Source organism: Mytilus edulis, unplaced genomic scaffold, assembly GCF_963676685.1.
Source record: "Mytilus edulis unplaced genomic scaffold, xbMytEdul2.2 SCAFFOLD_1976, whole genome shotgun sequence".
In the NCBI taxonomy this organism is placed as follows: domain Eukaryota; kingdom Metazoa; phylum Mollusca; class Bivalvia; order Mytilida; family Mytilidae; genus Mytilus; species Mytilus edulis.
In genome coordinates this window covers 2,811-17,398 of record NW_027268110.1, presented here as the reverse complement: position 1 = coordinate 17,398, position 14,588 = coordinate 2,811, and the positions used below count along the sequence as shown (strand labels likewise).

General features: G+C 31.3%; 2 long non-coding RNA genes across 2 annotated transcripts; both read right to left on the bottom strand.

Moving 5' to 3' along the window:
• Positions 1-4,252: 4,252 nt before the first annotated feature.
• LOC139506793 (uncharacterized) lies at positions 4,253-10,722 on the bottom strand. Its single transcript, XR_011660361.1, has 7 exons — positions 10,099-10,722; positions 9,279-9,347; positions 8,351-8,515; positions 7,531-7,599; positions 6,144-6,767; positions 5,324-5,392; positions 4,253-4,560 (listed from the first exon to the last, which is right to left on the bottom strand). It is a non-coding gene; the product is annotated as an uncharacterized lncRNA (long non-coding RNA).
• A 763-nt stretch (positions 10,723-11,485) lies between these two features.
• On the bottom strand, positions 11,486-14,183 carry LOC139506794 (uncharacterized). The gene is made up of 4 exons (XR_011660362.1): positions 14,055-14,183; positions 13,235-13,303; positions 12,307-12,471; positions 11,486-11,554 (listed from the first exon to the last, which is right to left on the bottom strand). It is a non-coding gene; the product is annotated as an uncharacterized lncRNA (long non-coding RNA).
• Between the last annotated feature and the right edge of the window lie 405 nt (positions 14,184-14,588).

Sequence of the window (14,588 nt, the reverse complement as noted above, 5' to 3'; positions counted from 1 at the left end):
ACGTGACTTTTGAGTTCCTCATTTCAAGGCGCATTAGGGATGTTGTCCCATATTGAAATCCATACTTCTGATTTTTCCAAATATTTTTATGTGATCTTCATCGGTATAATATTCTGAATAAATCTTTGTATTTTTGTCCATTTCTGAAAAAAAATAAAGTTGTTTTAGCACTATAAGGCAATGACACTTTCGTCGCTATATTCATTTATTTTGAATACAATGAGTATGTATAAGTAATTTCTTCCAGATTACCTCCACTAGTCAAAACAAGGACAAAACTTCTGATTATAACCTTTAATTACAATACACAGACCCTGATAAAGCATTCTATAAAATTTTCTTGTGCCTTAAAGTGCATTTTGACAGAGAAATTATGCAAAACTGAAGGTTTTATAAAAAAAAACAACACCAAAATAATTATTCTTACTAGTGGAAATCTTGTATTTAATACTGTTGAAACCACTCTAAACTACTGGGAAAGTCATCCATATCATATAATTAGAGTGCAATATAGTGCAAATTTTCAAAACTTGTCCTTTCACATAATTCTATTTGAGAAAAAAAGTTTTTTACATGTTTTTCAGTGAAAACCTTTTATCAGTGAGAAATCCACATGAGGTCTTAACGGAAACATTGTGACATCACATGTATTATGGCCTCATCAAATAACGACAGATCAAAAACGCGCTAAAAATAGTTTTCAGTGTTACGTGAGAAACAGTTGCCGCAAGATTTTACTCGAAATATTGAGTCCAAACGATCTGTAACTAAGCCTTTTCATTTAATACCAAGACCATAGCAACAGTTTTCATATTAGCATATTTTTAACATACTGACTGTAATTTCTATTGCATAAATACCAGAAATAAACAATTTAGAGCTTGCCTAATAAAACAAAATGCTTACCAGTTATTCAGGACTTTTTAAAACCTTTAGTTTGCCATCTCAGGTTGAAAAATAATGATATGTCTGGAACTGAAATAAGACAAAAAAAAATACTCAGGCTGTGTTATCATTTGATTTAAATGCATAAGTATTATTGAGAGAGAAAAATCTATTCTTGAAAGTTTAATCACAAAGAAAGACAAATGCTTCTCCCTTGTGGCTTAGCCACCTTCATTTAAACCTTTTGTATTAGAACCATGGGTAGTACATGTAGCTAACTAGCGTAATAGTTGAATAGGTGCAGAAATATTGTTTTCAAGAAGGTTTGACCCTCCCCCTTTTTCACTGAGAAATGACAATATCTTTTGTTTTGCTCATGTGCATTAAAAATAATAATTCATGATTTTCTTAAAACATGTAAATGTGTTTGTCTGTTTTTTTGTGCATATGATATCTACTGACCAGGGGTCAAATCATTGGATAAAAGCACATGCGATGATGAATCTCATATTACTCGTATGAAGTGTGTTATCTCCCTTGATTATCAGGTATTCCTGTAGACCAGAGTGATAATTACATAACAAAGACTATATTGTGTCATGTTTACTTACAATTTAATAATATTTAAAAGTTATTTCTTGCCTTTTTAATGTAGTAAACAAATTCCTTTCGGATCTCTCGGAAGTAAACAAATTTATGATTGTGCCTAAAACAAGTGTTCAGCCCCGTGCCAGTTATGCATTTTAAAAGCGAAAATTTCCTCGAGTTTTTGCTGATCTTTATCAAAAACATTTATCTTAAACAATTTATGATATCTAGGTATAAATAAAAAACTACTTACCATCATTTTCGGTGGTGTACAAGGTGAAATCATCCATAAATCAGTCTGACAACTTCTGGAATTAAGCTTCTAATTTGGGTCAAAATCTTTAATTGTTTTTACATAGGCGGTAATGGTAACGTTTTTTCCTGTAGCTCAGTCCATATCGTTAACTTGGATATGTATGATAGCTTGTTTCGAAGCTGTGACATTTTCACATATGTGGTTAAATTTTCGGGGTACGAAGTGGATTACTTTTTCCGTAAATTAGCAAACCCCGAACATCCTGTTGTGATGCGGCTCCTTGTGGTAAAATATCCCCTTTTTAACACAATAAGTTCCTTTGAAAATTTAATACTTTGAACACATTCAATAGCTCCATAGTTTTTACACATTTATTCTATGTTCCTCTACTTTCCTAATCACCACAAATAATTAAGTTCAGTCATTTGCTAAAAATAGAAATATGTCCAATATCACTACACAGAGATTTAATCTTTACACGTGACTTTTGAGTTCCTCATTTCAAGGCGCATTAGGGATGTTGTCCCATATTGAAATCCATACTTCTGATTTTTCCAAATATTTTTATGTGATCTTCATCGGTATAATATTCTGAATAAATCTTTGTATTTTTGTCCATTTCTGAAAAAAAATAAAGTTGTTTTAGCACTATAAGGCAATGACACTTTCGTCGCTATATTCATTTATTTTGAATACAATGAGTATGTATAAGTAATTTCTTCCAGATTACCTCCACTAGTCAAAACAAGGACAAAACTTCTGATTATAACCTTTAATTACAATACACAGACCCTGATAAAGCATTCTATAAAATTTTCTTGTGCCTTAAAGTGCATTTTGACAGAGAAATTATGCAAAACTGAAGGTTTTATAAAAAAAAACAACACCAAAATAATTATTCTTACTAGTGGAAATCTTGTATTTAATACTGTTGAAACCACTCTAAACTACTGGGAAAGTCATCCATATCATATAATTAGAGTGCAATATAGTGCAAATTTTCAAAACTTGTCCTTTCACATAATTCTATTTGAGAAAAAAAGTTTTTTACATGTTTTTCAGTGAAAACCTTTTATCAGTGAGAAATCCACATGAGGTCTTAACGGAAACATTGTGACATCACATGTATTATGGCCTCATCAAATAACGACAGATCAAAAACGCGCTAAAAATAGTTTGCAGTGTTACGTGAGAAACAGTTGCCGCAAGATTTTACTCGAAATATTGAGTCCAAACGATCTGTAACTAAGCCTTTTCATTTAATACCAAGACCATAGCAACAGTTTTCATATTAGCATATTTTTAACATACTGACTGTAATTTCTATTGCATAAATACCAGAAATAAACAATTTAGAGCTTGCCTAATAAAACAAAATGCTTACCAGTTATTCAGGACTTTTTAAAACCTTTAGTTTGCCATCTCAGGTTGAGAAATAATGATATGTCTGGAACTGAAATAAGACAAAAAAAAAAAATACTCAGGCTGTGTTATCATTTGATTTAAATGCATAAGTATTATTGAGAGAGAAAAATCTATTCTTGAAAGTTTAATCACAAAGAAAGACAAATGCTTCTCCCTTGTGGCTTAGCCACCTTCATTTAAACCTTTTGTATTAGAACCATGGGTAGTACATGTAGCTAACTAGCGTAATAGTTGAATAGGTGCAGAAATATTGTTTTCAAGAAGGTTTGACCCTCCCCCTTTTTCACTGAGAAATGACAATATCTTTTGTTTTGCTCATGTGCATTAAAAATAATAATTCATGATTTTCTTAAAACATGTAAATGTGTTTGTCTGTTTTTTTGTGCATATGATATCTACTGACCAGGGGTCAAATCATTGGATAAAAGCACATGCGATGATGAATCTCATATTACTCGTATGAAGTGTGTTATCTCCCTTGATTATCAGGTATTCCTGTAGACCAGAGTGATAATTACATAACAAAGACTATATTGTGTCATGTTTACTTACAATTTAATAATATTTAAAAGTTATTTCTTGCCTTTTTAATGTAGTAAACAAATTCCTTTCGGATCTCTCGGAAGTAAACAAATTTATGATTGTGCCTAAAACAAGTGTTCAGCCCCGTGCCAGTTATGCATTTTAAAAGCGAAAATTTCCTCGAGTTTTTGCTGATCTTTATCAAAAACATTTATCTTAAACAATTTATGATATCTAGGTATAAATAAAAAACTACTTACCATAATTTTCGGTGGTGTACAAGGTGAAATCATCCATAAATCAGTCTGACAACTTCTGGAATTAAGCTTCTAATTTGGGTCAAAATCTTTAATTGTTTTTACATAGGCGGTAATGGTAACGTTTTTTCCTGTAGCTCAGTCCATATCGTTAACTTGGATATGTATGATAGCTTGTTTCGAAGCTGTGACATTTTCACATATGTGGTTAAATTTTCGGGGTACGAAGTGAGATTACTTTTTCCGTAAATTAGCAAACCCCGAACATCCTGTTGTGATGCGGCTCCTTGTGGTAAAATATCCCCTTTTTAACACAATAAGTTCTTTGAAAATTTAATACTTTGAACACATTCAATAGCTCCATAGTTTTTACACATTTATTCTATGTTCCTCTACTTTCCTAATCACCACAAATAATTAAGTTCAGTCATTTGCTAAAAATAGAAATATGTCCAATATCACTACACAGAGATTTAATCTTTACACGTGACTTTTGAGTTCCTCATTTCAAGGCGCATTAGGGATGTTGTCCCATATTGAAATCCATACTTCTGATTTTTCCAAATATTTTTATGTGATCTTCATCGGTATAATATTCTGAATAAATCTTTGTATTTTTGTCCATTTCTGAAAAAAAATAAAGTTGTTTTAGCACTATAAGGCAATGACACTTTCGTCGCTATATTCATTTATTTTGAATACAATGAGTATGTATAAGTAATTTCTTCCAGATTACCTCCACTAGTCAAAACAAGGACAAAACTTCTGATTATAACCTTTAATTACAATACACAGACCCTGATAAAGCATTCTATAAAATTTTCTTGTGCCTTAAAGTGCATTTTGACAGAGAAATTATGCAAAACTGAAGGTTTTATAAAAAAAAACAACACCAAAATAATTATTCTTACTAGTGGAAATCTTGTATTTAATACTGTTGAAACCACTCTAAACTACTGGGAAAGTCATCCATATCATATAATTAGAGTGCAATATAGTGCAAATTTTCAAAACTTGTCCTTTCACATAATTCTATTTGAGAAAAAAAGTTTTTTACATGTTTTTCAGTGAAAACCTTTTATCAGTGAGAAATCCACATGAGGTCTTAACGGAAACATTGTGACATCACATGTATTATGGCCTCATCAAATAACGACAGATCAAAAACGCGCTAAAAATAGTTTGCAGTGTTACGTGAGAAACAGTTGCCGCAAGATTTTACTCGAAATATTGAGTCCAAACGATCTGTAACTAAGCCTTTTCATTTAATACCAAGACCATAGCAACAGTTTTCATATTAGCATATTTTTAACATACTGACTGTAATTTCTATTGCATAAATACCAGAAATAAACAATTTAGAGCTTGCCTAATAAAACAAAATGCTTACCAGTTATTCAGGACTTTTTAAAACCTTTAGTTTGCCATCTCAGGTTGAAAAATAATGATATGTCTGGAACTGAAATAAGACAAAAAAAAATACTCAGGCTGTGTTATCATTTGATTTAAATGCATAAGTATTATTGAGAGAGAAAAATCTATTCTTGAAAGTTTAATCACAAAGAAAGACAAATGCTTCTCCCTTGTGGCTTAGCCACCTTCATTTAAACCTTTTGTATTAGAACCATGGGTAGTACATGTAGCTAACTAGCGTAATAGTTGAATAGGTGCAGAAATATTGTTTTCAAGAAGGTTTGACCCTCCCCCTTTTTCACTGAGAAATGACAATATCTTTTGTTTTGCTCATGTGCATTAAAAATAATAATTCATGATTTTCTTAAAACATGTAAATGTGTTTGTCTGTTTTTTTGTGCATATGATATCTACTGACCAGGGGTCAAATCATTGGATAAAAGCACATGCGATGATGAATCTCATATTACTCGTATGAAGTGTGTTATCTCCCTTGATTATCAGGTATTCCTGTAGACCAGAGTGATAATTACATAACAAAGACTATATTGTGTCATGTTTACTTACAATTTAATAATATTTAAAAGTTATTTCTTGCCTTTTTAATGTAGTAAACAAATTCCTTTCGGATCTCTCGGAAGTAAACAAATTTATGATTGTGCCTAAAACAAGTGTTCAGCCCCGTGCCAGTTATGCATTTTAAAAGCGAAAATTTCCTCGAGTTTTTGCTGATCTTTATCAAAAACATTTATCTTAAACAATTTATGATATCTAGGTATAAATAAAAAACTACTTACCATCATTTTCGGTGGTGTACAAGGTGAAATCATCCATAAATCAGTCTGACAACTTCTGGAATTAAGCTTCTAATTTGGGTCAAAATCTTTAATTGTTTTTACATAGGCGGTAATGGTAACGTTTTTTCCTGTAGCTCAGTCCATATCGTTAACTTGGATATGTATGATAGCTTGTTTCGAAGCTGTGACATTTTCACATATGTGGTTAAATTTTCGGGGTACGAAGTGAGATTACTTTTTCCGTAAATTAGCAAACCCCGAACATCCTGTTGTGATGCGGCTCCTTGTGGTAAAATATCCCCTTTTTAACACAATAAGTTCTTTGAAAATTTAATACTTTGAACACATTCAATAGCTCCATAGTTTTTACACATTTATTCTATGTTCCTCTACTTTCCTAATCACCACAAATAATTAAGTTCAGTCATTTGCTAAAAATAGAAATATGTCCAATATCACTACACAGAGATTTAATCTTTACACGTGACTTTTGAGTTCCTCATTTCAAGGCGCATTAGGGATGTTGTCCCATATTGAAATCCATACTTCTGATTTTTCCAAATATTTTTATGTGATCTTCATCGGTATAATATTCTGAATAAATCTTTGTATTTTTGTCCATTTCTGAAAAAAAATAAAGTTGTTTTAGCACTATAAGGCAATGACACTTTCGTCGCTATATTCATTTATTTTGAATACAATGAGTATGTATAAGTAATTTCTTCCAGATTACCTCCACTAGTCAAAACAAGGACAAAACTTCTGATTATAACCTTTAATTACAATACACAGACCCTGATAAAGCATTCTATAAAATTTTCTTGTGCCTTAAAGTGCATTTTGACAGAGAAATTATGCAAAACTGAAGGTTTTATAAAAAAAAACAACACCAAAATAATTATTCTTACTAGTGGAAATCTTGTATTTAATACTGTTGAAACCACTCTAAACTACTGGGAAAGTCATCCATATCATATAATTAGAGTGCAATATAGTGCAAATTTTCAAAACTTGTCCTTTCACATAATTCTATTTGAGAAAAAAAGTTTTTTACATGTTTTTCAGTGAAAACCTTTTATCAGTGAGAAATCCACATGAGGTCTTAACGGAAACATTGTGACATCACATGTATTATGGCCTCATCAAATAACGACAGATCAAAAACGCGCTAAAAATAGTTTGCAGTGTTACGTGAGAAACAGTTGCCGCAAGATTTTACTCGAAATATTGAGTCCAAACGATCTGTAACTAAGCCTTTTCATTTAATACCAAGACCATAGCAACAGTTTTCATATTAGCATATTTTTAACATACTGACTGTAATTTCTATTGCATAAATACCAGAAATAAACAATTTAGAGCTTGCCTAATAAAACAAAATGCTTACCAGTTATTCAGGACTTTTTAAAACCTTTAGTTTGCCATCTCAGGTTGAAAAATAATGATATGTCTGGAACTGAAATAAGACAAAAAAAAATACTCAGGCTGTGTTATCATTTGATTTAAATGCATAAGTATTATTGAGAGAGAAAAATCTATTCTTGAAAGTTTAATCACAAAGAAAGACAAATGCTTCTCCCTTGTGGCTTAGCCACCTTCATTTAAACCTTTTGTATTAGAACCATGGGTAGTACATGTAGCTAACTAGCGTAATAGTTGAATAGGGGCAGAAATATTGTTTTCAAGAAGGTTTGACCCTCCCCCTTTTTCACTGAGAAATGACAATATCTTTTGTTTTGCTCATGTGCATTAAAAATAATAATTCATGATTTTCTTAAAACATGTAAAAGTGTTTGTCTGTTTTTTTGTGCATATGATATCTACTGACCAGGGGTCAAATCATTGGATAAAAGCACATGCGATGATGAATCTCATATTACTCGTATGAAGTGTGTTATCTCCCTTGATTATCAGGTATTCCTGTAGACCAGAGTGATAATTACATAACAAAGACTATATTGTGTCATGTTTACTTACAATTTAATAATATTTAAAAGTTATTTCTTGCCTTTTTAATGTAGTAAACAAATTCCTTTCGGATCTCTCGGAAGTAAACAAATTTATGATTGTGCCTAAAACAAGTGTTCAGCCCCGTGCCAGTTATGCATTTTAAAAGCGAAAATTTCCTCGAGTTTTTGCTGATCTTTATCAAAAACATTTATCTTAAACAATTTATGATATCTAGGTATAAATAAAAAACTACTTACCATCATTTTCGGTGGTGTACAAGGTGAAATCATCCATAAATCAGTCTGACAACTTCTGGAATTAAGCTTCTATATTGAAATCCATACTTCTGATTTTTCCAAATATTTTTATGTGATCTTCATCGGTATAATATTCTGAATAAATCTTTGTATTTTTGTCCATTTCTGAAAAAAAATAAAGTTGTTTTAGCACTATAAGGCAATGACACTTTCGTCGCTATATTCATTTATTTTGAATACAATGAGTATGTATAAGTAATTTCTTCCAGATTACCTCCACTAGTCAAAACAAGGACAAAACTTCTGATTATAACCTTTAATTACAATACACAGACCCTGATAAAGCATTCTATAAAATTTTCTTGTGCCTTAAAGTGCATTTTGACAGAGAAATTATGCAAAACTGAAGGTTTTATAAAAAAAAACAACACCAAAATAATTATTCTTACTAGTGGAAATCTTGTATTTAATACTGTTGAAACCACTCTAAACTACTGGGAAAGTCATCCATATCATATAATTAGAGTGCAATATAGTGCAAATTTTCAAAACTTGTCCTTTCACATAATTCTATTTGAGAAAAAAAGTTTTTTACATGTTTTTCAGTGAAAACCTTTTATCAGTGAGAAATCCACATGAGGTCTTAACGGAAACATTGTGACATCACATGTATTATGGCCTCATCAAATAACGACAGATCAAAAACGCGCTAAAAATAGTTTGCAGTGTTACGTGAGAAACAGTTGCCGCAAGATTTTACTCGAAATATTGAGTCCAAACGATCTGTAACTAAGCCTTTTCATTTAATACCAAGACCATAGCAACAGTTTTCATATTAGCATATTTTTAACATACTGACTGTAATTTCTATTGCATAAATACCAGAAATAAACAATTTAGAGCTTGCCTAATAAAACAAAATGCTTACCAGTTATTCAGGACTTTTTAAAACCTTTAGTTTGCCATCTCAGGTTGAAAAATAATGATATGTCTGGAACTGAAATAAGACAAAAAAAAATACTCAGGCTGTGTTATCATTTGATTTAAATGCATAAGTATTATTGAGAGAGAAAAATCTATTCTTGAAAGTTTAATCACAAAGAAAGACAAATGCTTCTCCCTTGTGGCTTAGCCACCTTCATTTAAACCTTTTGTATTAGAACCATGGGTAGTACATGTAGCTAACTAGCGTAATAGTTGAATAGGTGCAGAAATATTGTTTTCAAGAAGGTTTGACCCTCCCCCTTTTTCACTGAGAAATGACAATATCTTTTGTTTTGCTCATGTGCATTAAAAATAATAATTCATGATTTTCTTAAAACATGTAAATGTGTTTGTCTGTTTTTTTGTGCATATGATATCTACTGACCAGGGGTCAAATCATTGGATAAAAGCACATGCGATGATGAATCTCATATTACTCGTATGAAGTGTGTTATCTCCCTTGATTATCAGGTATTCCTGTAGACCAGAGTGATAATTACATAACAAAGACTATATTGTGTCATGTTTACTTACAATTTAATAATATTTAAAAGTTATTTCTTGCCTTTTTAATGTAGTAAACAAATTCCTTTCGGATCTCTCGGAAGTAAACAAATTTATGATTGTGCCTAAAACAAGTGTTCAGCCCCGTGCCAGTTATGCATTTTAAAAGCGAAAATTTCCTCGAGTTTTTGCTGATCTTTATCAAAAACATTTATCTTAAACAATTTATGATATCTAGGTATAAATAAAAAACTACTTACCATCATTTTCGGTGGTGTACAAGGTGAAATCATCCATAAATCAGTCTGACAACTTCTGGAATTAAGCTTCTAATTTGGGTCAAAATCTTTAATTGTTTTTACATAGGCGGTAATGGTAACGTTTTTTCCTGTAGCTCAGTCCATATCGTTAACTTGGATATGTATGATAGCTTGTTTCGAAGCTGTGACATTTTCACATATGTGGTTAAATTTTCGGGGTACGAAGTGAGATTACTTTTTCCGTAAATTAGCAAACCCCGAACATCCTGTTGTGATGCGGCTCCTTGTGGTAAAATATCCCCTTTTTAACACAATAAGTTCTTTGAAAATTTAATACTTTGAACACATTCAATAGCTCCATAGTTTTTACACATTTATTCTATGTTCCTCTACTTTCCTAATCACCACAAATAATTAAGTTCAGTCATTTGCTAAAAATAGAAATATGTCCAATATCACTACACAGAGATTTAATCTTTACACGTGACTTTTGAGTTCCTCATTTCAAGGCGCATTAGGGATGTTGTCCCATATTGAAATCCATACTTCTGATTTTTCCAAATATTTTTATGTGATCTTCATCGGTATAATATTCTGAATAAATCTTTGTATTTTTGTCCATTTCTGAAAAAAAATAAAGTTGTTTTAGCACTATAAGGCAATGACACTTTCGTCGCTATATTCATTTATTTTGAATACAATGAGTATGTATAAGTAATTTCTTCCAGATTACCTCCACTAGTCAAAACAAGGACAAAACTTCTGATTATAACCTTTAATTACAATACACAGACCCTGATAAAGCATTCTATAAAATTTTCTTGTGCCTTAAAGTGCATTTTGACAGAGAAATTATGCAAAACTGAAGGTTTTATAAAAAAAAACAACACCAAAATAATTATTCTTACTAGTGGAAATCTTGTATTTAATACTGTTGAAACCACTCTAAACTACTGGGAAAGTCATCCATATCATATAATTAGAGTGCAATATAGTGCAAATTTTCAAAACTTGTCCTTTCACATAATTCTATTTGAGAAAAAAAGTTTTTTACATGTTTTTCAGTGAAAACCTTTTATCAGTGAGAAATCCACATGAGGTCTTAACGGAAACATTGTGACATCACATGTATTATGGCCTCATCAAATAACGACAGATCAAAAACGCGCTAAAAATAGTTTGCAGTGTTACGTGAGAAACAGTTGCCGCAAGATTTTACTCGAAATATTGAGTCCAAACGATCTGTAACTAAGCCTTTTCATTTAATACCAAGACCATAGCAACAGTTTTCATATTAGCATATTTTTAACATACTGACTGTAATTTCTATTGCATAAATACCAGAAATAAACAATTTAGAGCTTGCCTAATAAAACAAAATGCTTACCAGTTATTCAGGACTTTTTAAAACCTTTAGTTTGCCATCTCAGGTTGAAAAATAATGATATGTCTGGAACTGAAATAAGACAAAAAAAAAATACTCAGGCTGTGTTATCATTTGATTTAAATGCATAAGTATTATTGAGAGAGAAAAATCTATTCTTGAAAGTTTAATCACAAAGAAAGACAAATGCTTCTCCCTTGTGGCTTAGCCACCTTCATTTAAACCTTTTGTATTAGAACCATGGGTAGTACATGTAGCTAACTAGCGTAATAGTTGAATAGGGGCAGAAATATTGTTTTCAAGAAGGTTTGACCCTCCCCCTTTTTCACTGAGAAATGACAATATCTTTTGTTTTGCTCATGTGCATTAAAAATAATAATTCATGATTTTCTTAAAACATGTAAAAGTGTTTGTCTGTTTTTTTGTGCATATGATATCTACTGACCAGGGGTCAAATCATTGGATAAAAGCACATGCGATGATGAATCTCATATTACTCGTATGAAGTGTGTTATCTCCCTTGATTATCAGGTATTCCTGTAGACCAGAGTGATAATTACATAACAAAGACTATATTGTGTCATGTTTACTTACAATTTAATAATATTTAAAAGTTATTTCTTGCCTTTTTAATGTAGTAAACAAATTCCTTTCGGATCTCTCGGAAGTAAACAAATTTATGATTGTGCCTAAAACAAGTGTTCAGCCCCGTGCCAGTTATGCATTTTAAAAGCGAAAATTTCCTCGAGTTTTTGCTGATCTTTATCAAAAACATTTATCTTAAACAATTTATGATATCTAGGTATAAATAAAAAACTACTTACCATCATTTTCGGTGGTGTACAAGGTGAAATCATCCATAAATCAGTCTGACAACTTCTGGAATTAAGCTTCTATATTGAAATCCATACTTCTGATTTTTCCAAATATTTTTATGTGATCTTCATCGGTATAATATTCTGAATAAATCTTTGTATTTTTGTCCATTTCTGAAAAAAAATAAAGTTGTTTTAGCACTATAAGGCAATGACACTTTCGTCGCTATATTCATTTATTTTGAATACAATGAGTATGTATAAGTAATTTCTTCCATATTACCTCCACTAGTCAAAACAAGGACAAAACTTCTGATTATAACCTTTAATTACAATACACAGACCCTGATAAAGCATTCTATAAAATTTTCTTGTGCCTTAAAGTGCATTTTGACAGAGAAATTATGCAAAACTGAAGGTTTTATAAAAAAAAACAACACCAAAATAATTATTCTTACTAGTGGAAATCTTGTATTTAATACTGTTGAAACCACTCTAAACTACTGGGAAAGTCATCCATATCATATAATTAGAGTGCAATATAGTGCAAATTTTCAAAACTTGTCCTTTCACATAATTCTATTTGAGAAAAAAAGTTTTTTACATGTTTTTCAGTGAAAACCTTTTATCAGTGAGAAATCCACATGAGGTCTTAACGGAAACATTGTGACATCACATGTATTATGGTCTCATCAAATAACGACAGATCAAAAACGCGCTAAAAATAGTTTGCAGTGTTACGTGAGAAACAGTTGCCGCAAGATTTTACTCGAAATATTGAGTCCAAACGATCTGTAACTAAGCCTTTTCATTTAATACCAAGACCATAGCAACAGTTTTCATATTAGCATATTTTTAACATACTGACTGTAATTTCTATTGCATAAATACCAGAAATAAACAATTTAGAGCTTGCCTAATAAAACAAAATGCTTACCAGTTATTCAGGACTTTTTAAAACCTTTAGTTTGCCATCTCAGGTTGAAAAATAATGATATGTCTGGAACTGAAATAAGACAAAAAAAAATACTCAGGCTGTGTTATCATTTGATTTAAATGCATAAGTATTATTGAGAGAGAAAAATCTATTCTTGAAAGTTTAATCACAAAGAAAGACAAATGCTTCTCCCTTGTGGCTTAGCCACCTTCATTTAAACCTTTTGTATTAGAACCATGGGTAGTACATGTAGCTAACTAGCGTAATAGTTGAATAGGTGCAGAAATATTGTTTTCAAGAAGGTTTGACCCTCCCCCTTTTTCACTGAGAAATGACAATATCTTTTGTTTTGCTCATGTGCATTAAAAATAATAATTCATGATTTTCTTAAAACATGTAAATGTGTTTGTCTGTTTTTTTGTGCATATGATATCTACTGACCAGGGGTCAAATCATTGGATAAAAGCACATGCGATGATGAATCTCATATTACTCGTATGAAGTGTGTTATCTCCCTTGATTATCAGGTATTCCTGTAGACCAGAGTGATAATTACATAACAAAGACTATATTGTGTCATGTTTACTTACAATTTAATAATATTTAAAAGTTATTTCTTGCCTTTTTAATGTAGTAAACAAATTCCTTTCGGATCTCTCGGAAGTAAACAAATTTATGATTGTGCCTAAAACAAGTGTTCAGCCCCGTGCCAGCTATGCATTTTAAAAGCGAAAATTTCCTCGAGTTTTTGCTGATCTTTATCAAAAACATTTATCTTAAACAATTTATGATATCTAGGTATAAATAAAAAACTACTTACCATCATTTTCGGTGGTGTACAAGGTGAAATCATCCATAAATCAGTCTGACAACTTCTGGAATTAAGCTTCTAATTTGGGTCAAAATCTTTAATTGTTTTTACATAGGCGGTAATGGTAACGTTTTTTCCTGTAGCTCAGTCCATATCGTTAACTTGGATATGTATGATAGCTTGTTTCGAAGCTGTGACATTTTCACATATGTGGTTAAATTTTCGGGGTACGAAGTGAGATTACTTTTTCCGTAAATTAGCAAACCCCGAACATCCTGTTGTGATGCGGCTCCTTGTGGTAAAATATCCCCTTTTTAACACAATAAGTTCTTTGAAAATTTAATACTTTGAACACATTCAATAGCTCCATAGTTTTTACACATTTATTCTATGTTCCTCTACTTTCCTAATCACCACAAATAATTAAGTTCAGTCATTTGCTAAAAATAGAAATATGTCCAATATCACTACACAGAGATTTAATCTTTACACGTGACTTTTGAGTTCCTCATTTCAAGGCGCATTAGGGATGTTGTCCCATAT